Source organism: Saccopteryx bilineata, chromosome 7 (assembly GCF_036850765.1).
Source record: "Saccopteryx bilineata isolate mSacBil1 chromosome 7, mSacBil1_pri_phased_curated, whole genome shotgun sequence".
NCBI classification, from domain to species: domain Eukaryota; kingdom Metazoa; phylum Chordata; class Mammalia; order Chiroptera; family Emballonuridae; genus Saccopteryx; species Saccopteryx bilineata.
The window spans coordinates 70,990,149-71,003,196 of record NC_089496.1 but is presented as its reverse complement, the minus strand read 5'-3'; the positions used below and the strand labels follow the sequence as shown (position 1 = coordinate 71,003,196).

Sequence of the window (13,048 nt, the reverse complement as noted above, 5' to 3'; positions counted from 1 at the left end):
AGGGATGCTTCATGCAGTGGAAGAACCAGCAGACTCCAGAATTTCAGAGGTGGCCTGCTTCCAGGTAATGGCAAGTCCACAGTGGTCTTTGTGGTCTGTAGCTAGTGAATGACTAGGAGGTGAGGCTGTGGGGCTGCGGGCTGGAAGTTCCAGGATCAGACATCATTGGGTGGGAGGAACCAACCAACCAGCATCACCAGCCTCCAAGAGTACCTGATGCTTACTGAGAGGCCAGCTAGGATGTGAACCTTGTGAGGCACATAAAACCACCATTAAAATTTGGCAACTGTTTTTTACCAAATAGCCTTCCCCATCCAGAAGCCCATTCCATTGCTGCCCCCGTGGGAACGAGATGGGGTCAGGAGTGGCATTCGGGCACCACTCAGAAGACAAACCACACATAACCAAAGTCATCACAGAAGCTCGTTTTCTGTGTAAATCCAGAAGGTGGATGTTCCTGCTCTCCTAGTGACCGGTCTTTTTTTTTTTTTTTTTTAACTGATTGATTTGAGAGCCATTGATTTGTTGTTCCACTTATTCATGCATTCATTGGTTGATTCCTTTCTTTTTTTATAAAGATTTTATTTATTGATTTTAGAGCAAGGAGAGAGACAGGAGGTGGGGGAAGGAAACATCAACTCATTGTTGTTTCTTGTATGTGCCTTGACCAGGCAAGCCCAGGGTTTCAAACCAGCAACCTCTGTGTTCCAGGTCAATGCTCTAACCTGAGCTACCCGGCCAGGACCCTGAAGTGATCATTCTCACACAATTTTGATTCCCTATTTATTACCTACTGGGGAGGGGGGAGGGGCAACAGGAGAAGGGAAGACAGTTGGGCCACAATGTGATCCTTTATTCTCAGCTTCCGACTATACTAAAAACCCTCACATTTCCAATAGTTCTCTTGGTACTCCCAAAATACACACACAATAGAGCATATATATTTAATATCAGAAACTGCTTTATGATGATGGTGGCAGAAGACAGAACCAACACCCCCTCCCAGAGGTCAACCCACTTCTAGTCCTTTCACTCCATTTACAAATATATAGATTTTAAAGATAATACATACTGATAAAAATTCAAATAGCACAGAAATGAATAAAAGACAAGACAAAAGGCCTCTGTACTTGGGGTAAGGCACTAGGGATGGGGGGAAGGGTCAGGTCTGTGAGCTCCACACATTAATTAGTAGGTAATAAAAACCAGTTATTTTACCTTTGGAAACTGTGGATTTGACATACATTTGGCCCTACTTTGGCCTCTAACCTCCTTTAATCCCCTCTTTCAGAATCTACACCAATTTCCTGCTACCACCTCCCCCCTTTTATTTGACAGTGCAGTTGTTCCAGGACCTTCGACTGGATTCTAGAATTTTCCATTTAGCTTGCAGTACGACACCAGTCACATTATCTCATTTGTTTTTCTTTGCAAACAAGCATGAGTTGAGCCAATGGTGACACAGGCTCTTAGGGGCTAGCCTGGCAACTTGAAGCATCAGAACACGTTTCCTTAGGAAAACCCTGTCTGTTAACTGTAAAGCAGGGGCCTCTGTAGTCTCAATTTCTGTTCTACCAGAGCTCCTCCATAGTCTCACCTGCCCTGTTACTGAGGCAGGGTCTGGGGGCAGGGGCTCTGGGGCTCAACTGCCTGGGTACCATCCTGGTTCTGATACTGACTAGGTGTGTGACTCCTGGAAAGTTATTCAAAATAAATGAACCAAAATATGGAAGGTGCGCCCTGGCCGGTTGGCTCAGCGGTAGAGCGTCGGCCTAGCGTGCGGAGGACCCGGGTTCGATTCCCGGCCAGGGCACACACATAGGAGAAGCGCCCATTTGCTTCTCCACCCCTCCGCCGCGCCTTCCTCTCTGTCTCTCTCTTCCCCTCCCGCAGCCAAGGCTCCATTGGAGCAAAGATGGCCCGGGCACTGGGGATGGCTCTGTGGCCTCTGCCCCAGGCGCTAGAGTGGCTCTGGTCGCAACATGGCGACACCCAGGAGGGTCGCAACATGGCGACGCCCAGGATGGGCAGAGCATCGCCCCCTGGTGGGCAGAGCGTCGCCCCTGGTGGGCGTGCCGGGTGGATCCCGGTCGGGCGCATGCGGGAGTCTGTCTGACTGTCTCTCCCTGTTTCCAGCTTCAGAAAAATGCAAAAAAAAAAAAAAAAAAAAAAAAAAAAAATGGAAGGTGCTTAGAATGGGGCCTTAGTAAGTGCTGGGGGAGAGGAGACAAGAAAGGCACTGGCCTCTCGTTCCAAGAGGCTGCAGACAGACCCGTGAGGCTGGCGAAAGCTTATGGGTTTTTCCCTTAGAAAAGTGCACACACACGTAATTCTCTGCACAGTTGCAGGTGCAACTGAAGCCCACCCACAATTACAAGGCTCAAGGACCCCTGGTTTCAGTCCTCTGGTCCTCTCTACAGCGATATGAAGATCGCAGGGATGAAATTCTGTGGCAATTTTTTTAAAATTTAATTTTCCATTGATTTGGGGTGGGGAAGAGAAAGAGAATTATTCAGCTTGCTGTTCCAGTTAGCTGTGCACTCATTGACTGCTTCTCGTACGTGCCCTGACTGGGGATCAAACCAGCGACCTCAGTGCACAGGGACGACACTCCATCCACTGAACTACCCGGCCAGGGCCCCATGGCAATTCTTAAAGTATTATGTTCACACGCACAAACGTTTCAGGTTCTGCTTCTGGCAGAAATGTTACACCGTTCTTTCCCAAGGCTCTTTTGACCATCAGTTTTCCTTTCCCTTCAGGCCAAATCCTACTGAGTTTCCTTAAAACAACTTCTCTGTGTGCAACAGAGCTCCACACTCTTTTTGTGAATTATTCTATTCCTTCTCGAACCCTCTGACAGTCTGGCCCTCTTCATTGCTTCCTAAAGTCAGACCAGACAGTAGACGAGAGCTGCTGGGCCCCCACCAAAGGCACCGCAGAGGTGGATGTTGTGTAAGCCCAGGTCCTCAATAAACTTGGAGGCTACACCAACCAGTAAGAGGGCCAAAGATCAGAGAAGACAGAAGGAGCCTGTGAGTTGATCTAACTCCCTCATTACCCAGAGCAGTGACTTGCCCGAGGTCACCCAACTCATTCAGAGCAAAGCCAAGAACCTCTCAGTTCAGTACTTTGATTCCATCAGCATTTCTCAGACCTTATCCTGCACTGGAATCTTGTTAAAATGCAGACTCAGCGGGTCTGTGAAGGGGCCTGAGATTCTGCATTTCCAACAAGCTCCCAGGAGATGGTGATGCTGCTGGTGCACAGACCACAAAGAGTGGCAAGGGTTTCTATCAAGGTTAATGGGCTGTCCCACCCTGGTTAAAGTCTCTCCACCCACCCTTCACGGGGCTGTTTAAATGCCCTTTCTGCAGGAACACCCCTCTGCGTGCTCCTCCCTGACTGGCAGCTCCCATGGCCTCTGTACTTTTTCCTTTGAAGCATTTTCTAACAACTGTAATTAAAGAGTGTTTGTGTAATTATTAGTTTAATGTCTGTCTCCCAGGGAGACTGCAAGCTCCACGCAGACCGGACCAGCTCAACAACTGGGAAATCATACGCTGTCAATAAAATGGTAGCTGTTGTGGTCTGGAATAGCCTGGATCAGCATCCTGGAGAAGGTATGGTTTACACAACCTGAAAAACACCTTCTGCTGGCCTCAAGAATAACAGTGACATATCTAGCTTTAAAATTCCTACCAGTGGCCTGCCCTGTGATGGCGCAGTGGGATAAAGCGTCGACCTGGAACACTGAGGTTGCCGGTTCGAAACCTTGGGCTTGCCTGGTCAAGGCATATATGGGAATTGATGCTTCCTGCTCCTCCCCCTTCTCTCTCTCTCTCTCTCACTCCTCTCTCTCTAAAAATCAATAAATAAAACATTAAAAAAAATATCACCTGCTTTATAAAAAAAAAAAATTCCTACCAGTTTAACTCTGGCCAGGTTGCTCAGTTGATGAGAACCTCATTCCGATACACCAAGGTTGTTGGTTTGATCCCCAGTCAGGGAACATACAAGAATCAACCAATGAATATGTAACTAAATGGAACAACAACTTGATGTTTCTCTTGCTTTCTCTCTAAAATCAGTAAATAAAATTAGATATAAAAGTTTCAAATACATGTCAACCATACTTTTAGTTGAAAAGCATACTACCCCCCCCCCCCAATAAAGGTCTCCTAAATCTTTATCAAGTGGGAAAATAGTCCTGAATTGGTACTAGTCACTCTGCTTGGGGGATAGTTAAGTCCCCAAATAAGCATCCCCTTCGAGTCTTCATTAGGTGAATGGTCTTCGGGCACTGTGAGGACCATGGCAAAGAAAGCAGAGGGCTCATTCCCTGACCAGCCTCCCTCCCCTGCAGACCAACAACTTCTTTTTGAGTTTTTCTGTTGCCATCCTTTCAAGGAACCCCAAAGCTCTGAATGCCCAGCTCCTTGGTGTGGTCAGAGATGTCTGACCTCATCCCCATTCTAGAGAGGCAAAGTTTGATATCAGTCTGCCTGGGTTCAGGTGCCAGCTTGTGCCCTTGGATGAGTCACTTAACTCCCCAATCTGCCAAGTGGGGAAAATAACATCGTAGCTAGCACCTACAAGGACTAAGGGGGATGATAGTCATAAAGCACTTAGCCAAGCATGTCCCAAGATATACAGATATAGATATATATAATTATTATTATTCTCCCATATCCAGTCCAATTTGAGACATCATTATTGTTTTGCACAAGTCTCCACCCAGTGGCTCCACCCCGTTCAGGGTTTACTCTTTGTAGCTCCTGCTGCCTTACCTGTCTGCCGCTTGTATGAAGCAATGACTCACTGCAAAACTCTGCAGCTCCAATCAATCACCTCCCTGTCCCTGCCTCCTTGTATCATTAGTGGGTTCCTTCTGGGAGGAAAATCTTTTGCCTAATGTCTAGAACATTTATTCAACCAGTATTTATTGAAGATTCTCTATGTGTCAGGCCCTGTTCTAGGCATAGGGGCTTCACAATGAACAAAGAAAGACTGCTGCCCTCATGAAATGATGTTGTACAGGACATCTAATCCACCAAGAGAGTTCAGGTCTCTAGTTCTGACATTCCTGTCTTCTCTAGACCAATCCTAAATAAATCTCATGTACCAAAGCATGAAGAAAACATTACAGATCAAAATGTGTGACTTGGGAACAGCTCACTGAACTGGTGGACTTTGAGGAAGTCCATGTTAAAACAAGCAGAAGCACCAGTTCCCCTAGAAGTCACATAGCCATCAAATCTTCCCAGACCTTATGTGTAAGACTCCATTTACCGTCTCCCGCACAGAGCACACACCCATGGTTTTATGTCCTCAGAGCCCTGTTCTCTGGAAGGGCTGCCCAGCAGGAACAGAGTCAGCAACCATGTGGAAAGAGCACTGGAAATGAACTCTGAAAGCTCAGGGCCACGTGCTAGCTCTGCCACTTACTGTCGGGCCACAGGCATGGGAGCTTGTCTCATGCCTCGGTTTCTTTTAGATAACCTCTAAGGTCCTCTTCCAGCTTTGAAGTCCAAGAGCTGAGATCAACCACCATTAACATGAGACTCAGCAGATCTCTTAATTCAACAAAATGAGCCCCTGCCCTGGGACAGGGGCTGTGGGTAAGGAAGCCAGATGAGGAGGAGAGCCTGTGGGGGCATCTTCTGAGGTGTACCTGACTCAAACTATACTTGTTTTCCACCTGCTAAAGTTAAACTCAAGCTTCCCAGGCACAACTCTCATAGAAATGTCTCTGGACCATAGGGCAAATCTAAAATTGAAGTTGTACAAACAATAATAATAATAAAATAGAAGTTGTACAAAATCTCTGGTGGTCCCATTTGTCTCCCTTCCTCCAATTCAAAAACCACTCCAGACCTTTGCCTGTCTCCTTGTCTCCAGACAGTGAACCTAAAATAAGTCTCACTGGTTGGAATGGAAGGGACCCACGTCCAGAACCAATGAACCTGCTGGCCACACAGCACAGAACAAAGACTCACCCAAGAATCTGCTCTGAGGAGAAGAGTGAGATTCTGCACCTAATTCAACTCACTGCATCTCCCTCCCCGGGCACACAGGTGAGCGTGGAGGAGAGAAAATGTGCCCCAAATGTCCAACTCCCCCTACCCAAAAGAAAGTAGCTCCACAGGCACTGCTCTCTTGCAGGAAAGCCAAGTCCTGCAGGACACTGGAGTACTAATCCAGCTGGAACTATAGGTGACCGACTAAGAGGTCTTGTTCCAAGACTGGCAGGTGCCTGGCACAGGGTGATGCATGGCTGGGGGAGCCACCTGAAGAAACCACCAGAAAAGCTCTAGAAAATAACATTCACTTTAAAACAAATGAGAAAGGGACAGCCATACTGAGTCTCCAAAATCAAAACCAAACAGGCCCATGGCTTTGATCACCAACATGAAAGATACATTTTCTAATGGCCAATGACAGTTAGGGGTGGTTTTCTTGCCCTCCCCACCTGGCCCAGAGGTCTTTTAAAGGCCCTCTACTTGGCAGACTGGAACTCTGTTTTTACTTACACGTACTCAAAGGCAGGGCTGAAAGAGTAGCTTCAAAGTTGGCTGGGTGACCCTCAAGGGTGCCAAGTCCTTCTCCGAACACCTGTGGGGAAATTTTGTATATCTCCCAGGAGCCCACTGGAACTGGCTATTTTCCCTCCATATCGACGCCGGCTGGGAGTTCCCATTTTGTATAGAAATCAAGGCGCTCTGGGCGTTCTTAGCAGTCACGGCACTCGGCCCGCAACTCCAGGGAGGTCCAAAAAGATGGTCCCTTACTGGAAAGAGAAGCACCTCGTAGTGTCCCCATGAAAACGCACTAAGACTAGGGCTGCGCCTTGCCCAAACCATCGCAGAGCTTGGAAAGACATTAATGACCGTTTTGGGTTAGTTAAAACCCACGCAAGCACCTCCCTCGCCTCTTAAATCTTCCCAAACTACAGCTCAGACTGGAGGCAAGCAGTGGCAGCGACCATAAAAGTCATCTTACAAGGCAAGTTGGAAAAAACCCGATACGCACTAGTTAGCAAGTCCGCGGCTGGGGGGTGGGGGTGGCAGAGGGCAGGATCTGTGGGATCTGCGTGCCCGAGGTGAGGAGGCAGGACTGCCCCAACGGTCTCCCGGCCCCCGCACCCACTCCGCAGCCTCGAGGCCCCCAATCTGACGCCAACGATCACCCCCCCACACACACGCCAGCTCTGTCCAATTAGGAAAATGACCGCGAGAAGACGCTGAGAGTGGGCGACGAGGAAAGGGACTGAAACTCGGGAGACTCAGGACAGGCCATGGGGACCCGGCCAGGCGGCAAGCGTCTTCAACAGGTCCCGGGCTGGGGCGCCCCGACGCTGAACCGGTGAGGGTCTCGCGGCGCACAGCTGCCCTCAGGGACCCTCGACCCCCCGGAGGCGCGATCCGCCCTCCCCCACCCCGGGTGGCGGGGACGCGCTGCCACCCACCCGCCCGGAGAATAAAGTTTGTGGGCAGCTGAGGGGCGGGGCGGCGCGGCGAGGGGGCGAAACTTTGAGTCCCCGGCGGGCGGCGGGGGGAGTGCACCGGCGCCGGGACACCCACGTGCGGGCCCCAGAGCCGCCGCCGCCGCCGCCCGGGCCTCCCGCGCCGCCGCCGCCGCCACCACCGCGGCGCTTTCCTTTCATTTCTGCTTTTCTCTCTCTCTCTTCCTCTCTCCTCAGTCTCTCATTCGCGCGCACTTCTCCCTCCCTTCCCCTCCCCCCCCACCTCAGACGCCATCTCTCCCTCTTTCCCCCGCTCTCCCTCTCTCCCTCCAGCTCGCCGGCATGAGGGAATGTGGAAGTGAAAGGGAAAGACGACATGTTTGCAGCGCGGCGCGGGCCTGCGCGCGGCCGTCCCCGGGGAGAGGCGGGGGGCGGGCCGGCCGCGGCCGCAGCGACCCACCCCCGCACCCCCCGCCGCCGCCCGCCCGGGGCTGCGGGGCCGGGGCCGCGCGGGACACTCACCCTGGTCCGGGCGCGGCTTCTGCGCTGGGGCCCTCGGCGGGCCGGGGGCTCCTGCTGCCCACCGCCCGGGCTGCCGCTGCGCGCCGGCCGCCGCCTCCACGCGCGCCCGCCGCCTGCTCCGCCGCCCGCCCTCCGCTCCTCTCTTTCTCTCCCTCTCTCTTGCTCTCTCTCTCTCCTCTCCTCTCCTCTCTCGCTCTCTCTCCTCCTCTCCCTCCCTCTCTCCTCTCGCTCTCCCTCCCTGGAAGAAGGGAATGAGGCAGGGCTGACGTGAAGGGATGCAAAACAGCTCCTCCTAAGCCAGCTCGCAGAGGAAGAGAGACAGAAAAGCAGCCTTTTATCTCTCTTTTGTTTTCTCACTTCCTTCCACCCCCCCACCCCCTCCTGTCAGCCCAAGTTTTCTTTTCTCTTTCCACCGCAGACAGGATTTTTTCTTCCTCTCTTTCTCTGCCTTTCGGTTCAACTCTCCCACTCAAATGGAAAGCCTGGAGGGTTTTCGCTACCCCCCCTTTTTTTTTCTTCCCTCTTTTCTTCCTTCTTCCTCCTTTCTTATTTCTCTAAAAGGGTTTTGTTTGCTGTGGGAGTTTCGTTTGAAAATCAAGTCACGCCTTTTTTCTTCCTTTTCTTTCTCTCTCTCTTTTTTTCTCCTCTCAGAAAAGGGGAACAAAGATGAAGTGAAGAGGGGGAGAGGGGCAGCAGCAGCGCCTCGCATGGAAATGGGGGGCCCGGCCCGGCACAAAGAGGCCCGGGGACTGCGCGCCCCCCGGCCCCGGGGAAGCCTGGGGCGTCCTCGGGAAGGCAGGCAGTGAGGTGGGGGGCGCGGCTCCGGGTGCCGCCCAGTCGCCCCTCCCTGGCCTGAGGTAGAAGGCTGGGTGTGTTCTTTACTCCTGTATTTTTAAAGTAGGCAGATGGGCTCGGAACAGACGTCCCCGCACCGCGCTGAACTGTAAGAGCCTTGAAACAGCTGTTTGCAGAGCCCTGGACAGCCAGGCTCGAGGGAGCGGCGCGGGCTGCGAGCGCGCGCCAGGCCCGCGTAGGGACGGGGCTGGAGGAGCCGGGGCCAGCCTTTCGTGGGCCCTCCAATCCCAGGGCCTGGGCCTCGGTCCCGCTTTCACTGCTGGGGGCGCCGAGGCGTGACCATTCGCCGCGCAGGGTCAAGTCCTTGCGCCCCCCTGCAGGGGGCTTGGCACACAGCCTGGCCTCCCCCCCCCCGCCCCCCCAGCTCTGGGGCAGGCTGGACCTTCGGCCTCCAACCTCCAGGAAGCTGGCGTCTCAACTCTGACGCTGTCCTCGGACAGAGCCGGGCAGAGCCGCCACGAAGGGTCAATTATTCATGGGGTGCCTGGGCGTGCTCCCAAGACCCGTTCTGCCCTCGGCTTATCTGGAGAAGTGGGGAGAAAGACAGGGGAAAAGTTCCCAGAGCAAAGTTGGCCACATTTCTCATTTTCCCAAGTATTGAGCACCTGCTGGATGCCTGGTACTCGGACCGGCGCTGCTGTCAGGGGCTGGGTTAAAATGTGAGGTCTTCGTGGGCCCCCGAAGTTTCCGCAGGAAACAATGCCTGAGGAGGCTGCAGCTCAAGAACAGGTCAGGGAGAGGAAGGAAAGCCTGGATCGCTTTGCCTCCCGCCTCTCTTCCTTCCCCTTCTCTTCCTTCCTCCTGGCTGCATCTCCTTGGCTCCACCCCTTCTCATCAATTCCTCCCACACTTCCCTGCTTTCCCTGGCTTTTCACTGGAGGGTCCCTTCTCCCAGCGAGGAGCAGATGCTGATCCCCATTGTCTCTCCCCCAGTGACTGCAGCCTCCCTGGGCCAGACCTGCTACTCTTCACCCCTCCCCCCAGCCAGGGGCCTGGGCCTTTAGAGACCAGAGCCCCAAGGCCACTGCCCCTCACCCCACTCTAAACCAGCTCCTGGTGTTGTGAGCAATGACTTCAGTCACTCAGAACATGATTTGTTTCTGATTGGGAGTGAGAAAACAACAGCCCGAGACTTTGCTTGAGCAAGGAGGACACCATGGTTTTAATAGCAGTACACTGAGCCTGTGATGACCCTAGAGGCTTCGCCCACTATGTCCTCTTGACAGGCTATACATTTCTGTCATTTTATATCCTCCCACTTAGTGCACCTAAGCTGTATCCTTCAAACAAAAGCAAAACACAGCTCTACTAGTCAAGCATTCATTTAACAAGTGCTTATTGAGTACCTACTCTGTGCCTGCTGTGCTGTGTGCTGAGATCATCAGTACACCAGGTCCTCATTTAGGCCTTGCAGAGGGGCAGGGGAAGAAGCAAGAAGACAGGCAACCACAATGCCAGGTGATGCATGCAAAGATGAACCAAGGAAGCATCTAAGAGGATACTCCAAACGGGGTGGTCAGGGATGGCTTCCTGGAGGAGGTTACATCTAGATGAGTAGGCCTGTGCCAGGCAAATGTATGGGATGGCACAACCTGTCCCAAGCCCCCAGGGCAAGAGAGCACATTCTTACAGATTCTTGGAACTGCTACAAGTATTTGCTGCAGTGTAGAGTGGACATGGGGGAGTGGAAAGTGAGGAGAGTGGCAGGGCACAAGTGGGGGAGGGGAGAGTGGGGAGTGTGACAGGGCATAAGGGGAGGAGGGCAGTGGGTATTAGGGAGGTGTTCAGATTTTAGCCTCTTCCACTTGCTGACTTCCTGAACTTGAGTGAATAATAGCCTTGGTGAATAGTTTAGACTTAATCTCCCCACTTATAAAACGGAGGTAGAAACCAACATTTGTGGTCTGCAGAGACAGCATCTTACATTTAAGGGCCCAGGTTTGCTTGCTGCACATCCTTGGGCAAGTTGACTTTTCTGAGTCTCTGTTTGCTCATCTGTAACATGGGGATGAAAACACCTTTCTTGCAGGGTTATTGTGAGGCTTAAATGAACCCATGCATAGCATAGCATCTGGTACATAGTAGCTTTTATTTGTTAGTTTTATAAATCAGGGAGTGACAGGGAGGTGCCCTTACAACCTAAAAATGAGATTATGTTCTGGGTTGAAACCAGAGTGACTCACCATACCAGCAACACGATGAGCTGGCTGTGGAGGAAGCATTCATTGAACGATGGATGCCCTGTGTCCCAACAGGTGGCATGGATTGGGAACATCTACATCTGTCTCATCAAGGTGGCCAAGTTGTCCTCTTAGGAGCATGGCCGGAACGTGAAGACTGGTTACGAAGGCCTGGCCGCATTAGTGGAGTTGTAGCCTGCCTGAAGAACGAATAGGAATCAGAAGAGAGTGGGCCTTGTAAAATCCCGGAGGGTCTTAGGAGCAGGTACCTGGTTCAGTTTGCTCAGTGGAGAGTAGACACAGACATTCACACTGGGAGGGAGGGCAGGGAGAAGGGATTACTGACTCTTCTGGAGTCCGATTTAAATCTTAGTCCTTTGCTTGAGCTCCTCATTCTCCAAGCAATGTGTAGATGGACTTGGCAACAGCAAAATGCCCCTGGATCCAGGCACACCAGTGTTCCAGTTCCTGCACTGTAAACATTTTACACTTCTATTATTTTTTTATGACACAAGTTTATTGTGAAAGAATTTGAAAATCAGCTAAACAAAACTGAAAGGGACCCCTATAGAGACATTATAGTTTGGTGTATATCCTTGGACATTTTATATCCACTTATTTACATGGAAATGCAAGTAATAAAACTATTATACAAAATAAATATTGTTAAACAAATGAATGACTACATGATGTTATTTTTACAAATTAACAAAAATGGCATAACCCTATACCTACTGAATTGTAGCCACTTTTGCCCAGTGATATGTCACAAATATCTGTCCTTTTCTATAGACATCCACATCATTCACATTATTGTTCCTTTTTTTTTTTAATTTTTCTGAAGTAAGAAGCAAGGGGTAGGCAGGCAGACAGACTCCTGCATGTGCCCGACCGAGATCCACCCAGTACGCCCACCAGGGGGCTATGCTCAGCCCATCTGGGGTGTTGCTCTGCTGCACCCAGAGCCATTCTAGCGCCTGAGGCAGAGGCCATGGAGCCATCCTCAGCACCCAGGCTAACTTTGCTTCAATGGAGCCTTGGCTGCAGGAAGAAAAGAGAGAGAGATAGGGAGAAAGGAGAGGGGGATGGGTGGAGAACAGATGGGCGCTTCTCCTGTGTGCCCTAGCTGGGAATCAAACCTGGGATTTCCACATGCCAGGTCAATGCTCTACCACTAAGCCAATCGGTCAGGGCCATATTATTGTTTTTAATGCATGATATTATTCCATGACATGCACATATCTTACTTTGTTTAAATAAATTATTGGACTGTGGGATATTTTCAGTTTTTCACTTTTGTGAACCCGCTGTGATCAACATACAGTCACCTTTGTGCCACATAGATGTCATGTTCCGACCATCATTTCATGATGAGGGGACCGAGGCTCAGAAATCAAAAAAGTTTTCCAAGGTCACAGCTATGGCGTGGCAGAGCCAGAATTTGCAGCCAATTTCCAGTTGGGAGTTCCTTTCAGCATCTCTGTTTTCTCTTTCCTTTAGAGTAGCGTTCCCCTCTCCCTCCCCATTATCTTTTTCTCTTACAGATTGCCTCCCTGGGAGAACCTGTCTGGGCAGGTGACCCACTTCCTTCTCTGACACCTTTTTAACTTCGCTAATGTCCACCTCCTGGGATTGGGAGGAATGAAGGCAGATAATATATGACATGTAATGCATGAGAGTATATTTCATCAATTGTGAAACCTGTGCAAATGTTGGGCCTAACATCAGGGTCAGACACCACCACAATTTAGCCAAAACCCCTGACCTGCGCAAACCCAGGAAGGAAGCCTTCAGATTCATACTATGGAGAAAGAAACTGTTCTGACGCAGAAGCAGTGTACTGAGGTCTTCCCTGGGCATTTCAGAAGCCCCACAGTTGCCTTTGCCAGAGCTGAAATGAGAAGGAAAGTTTGTTATTATAATAGGGTTTATCAACCCTCAGAATTTCCCTGAGGGAGGATGCATTTATGCCACAGACTTTCCAGAATGTTCATATCCATCTCTGAAAATCTGAGTTTTGTAAGAT

The 13,048-nt window shown here is 50.9% G+C and overlaps 1 protein-coding gene and 1 long non-coding RNA gene across 6 annotated transcripts in view; one reads left to right on the top strand and one right to left on the bottom strand.

Moving 5' to 3' along the window:
* The window catches only part of ZNF710 (zinc finger protein 710), a 59,628-nt gene extending 50,096 nt beyond the window's left edge, over positions 1–9,532 (bottom strand). For 3 of the 5 annotated variants that reach the window (XM_066238528.1, XM_066238523.1, XM_066238529.1), the window contains exon 1: positions 7,988–8,121. The gene's annotated coding sequence lies outside the window, so the exon portion shown is untranslated. Of the gene's footprint in view, positions 1–6,533; positions 6,616–7,987; positions 8,123–9,447 lie in introns of those variants that run through there. The other 2 variants (XM_066238524.1, XM_066238527.1) reach the window with 2 other exon arrangements.
* Positions 7,036–11,701, top strand: LOC136310227 (uncharacterized). Its single transcript, XR_010726533.1, has 2 exons — positions 7,036–7,365; positions 11,098–11,701. It is a non-coding gene; the product is annotated as an uncharacterized lncRNA (long non-coding RNA).
* The last annotated feature ends 1,347 nt before the right edge of the window (positions 11,702–13,048 follow it).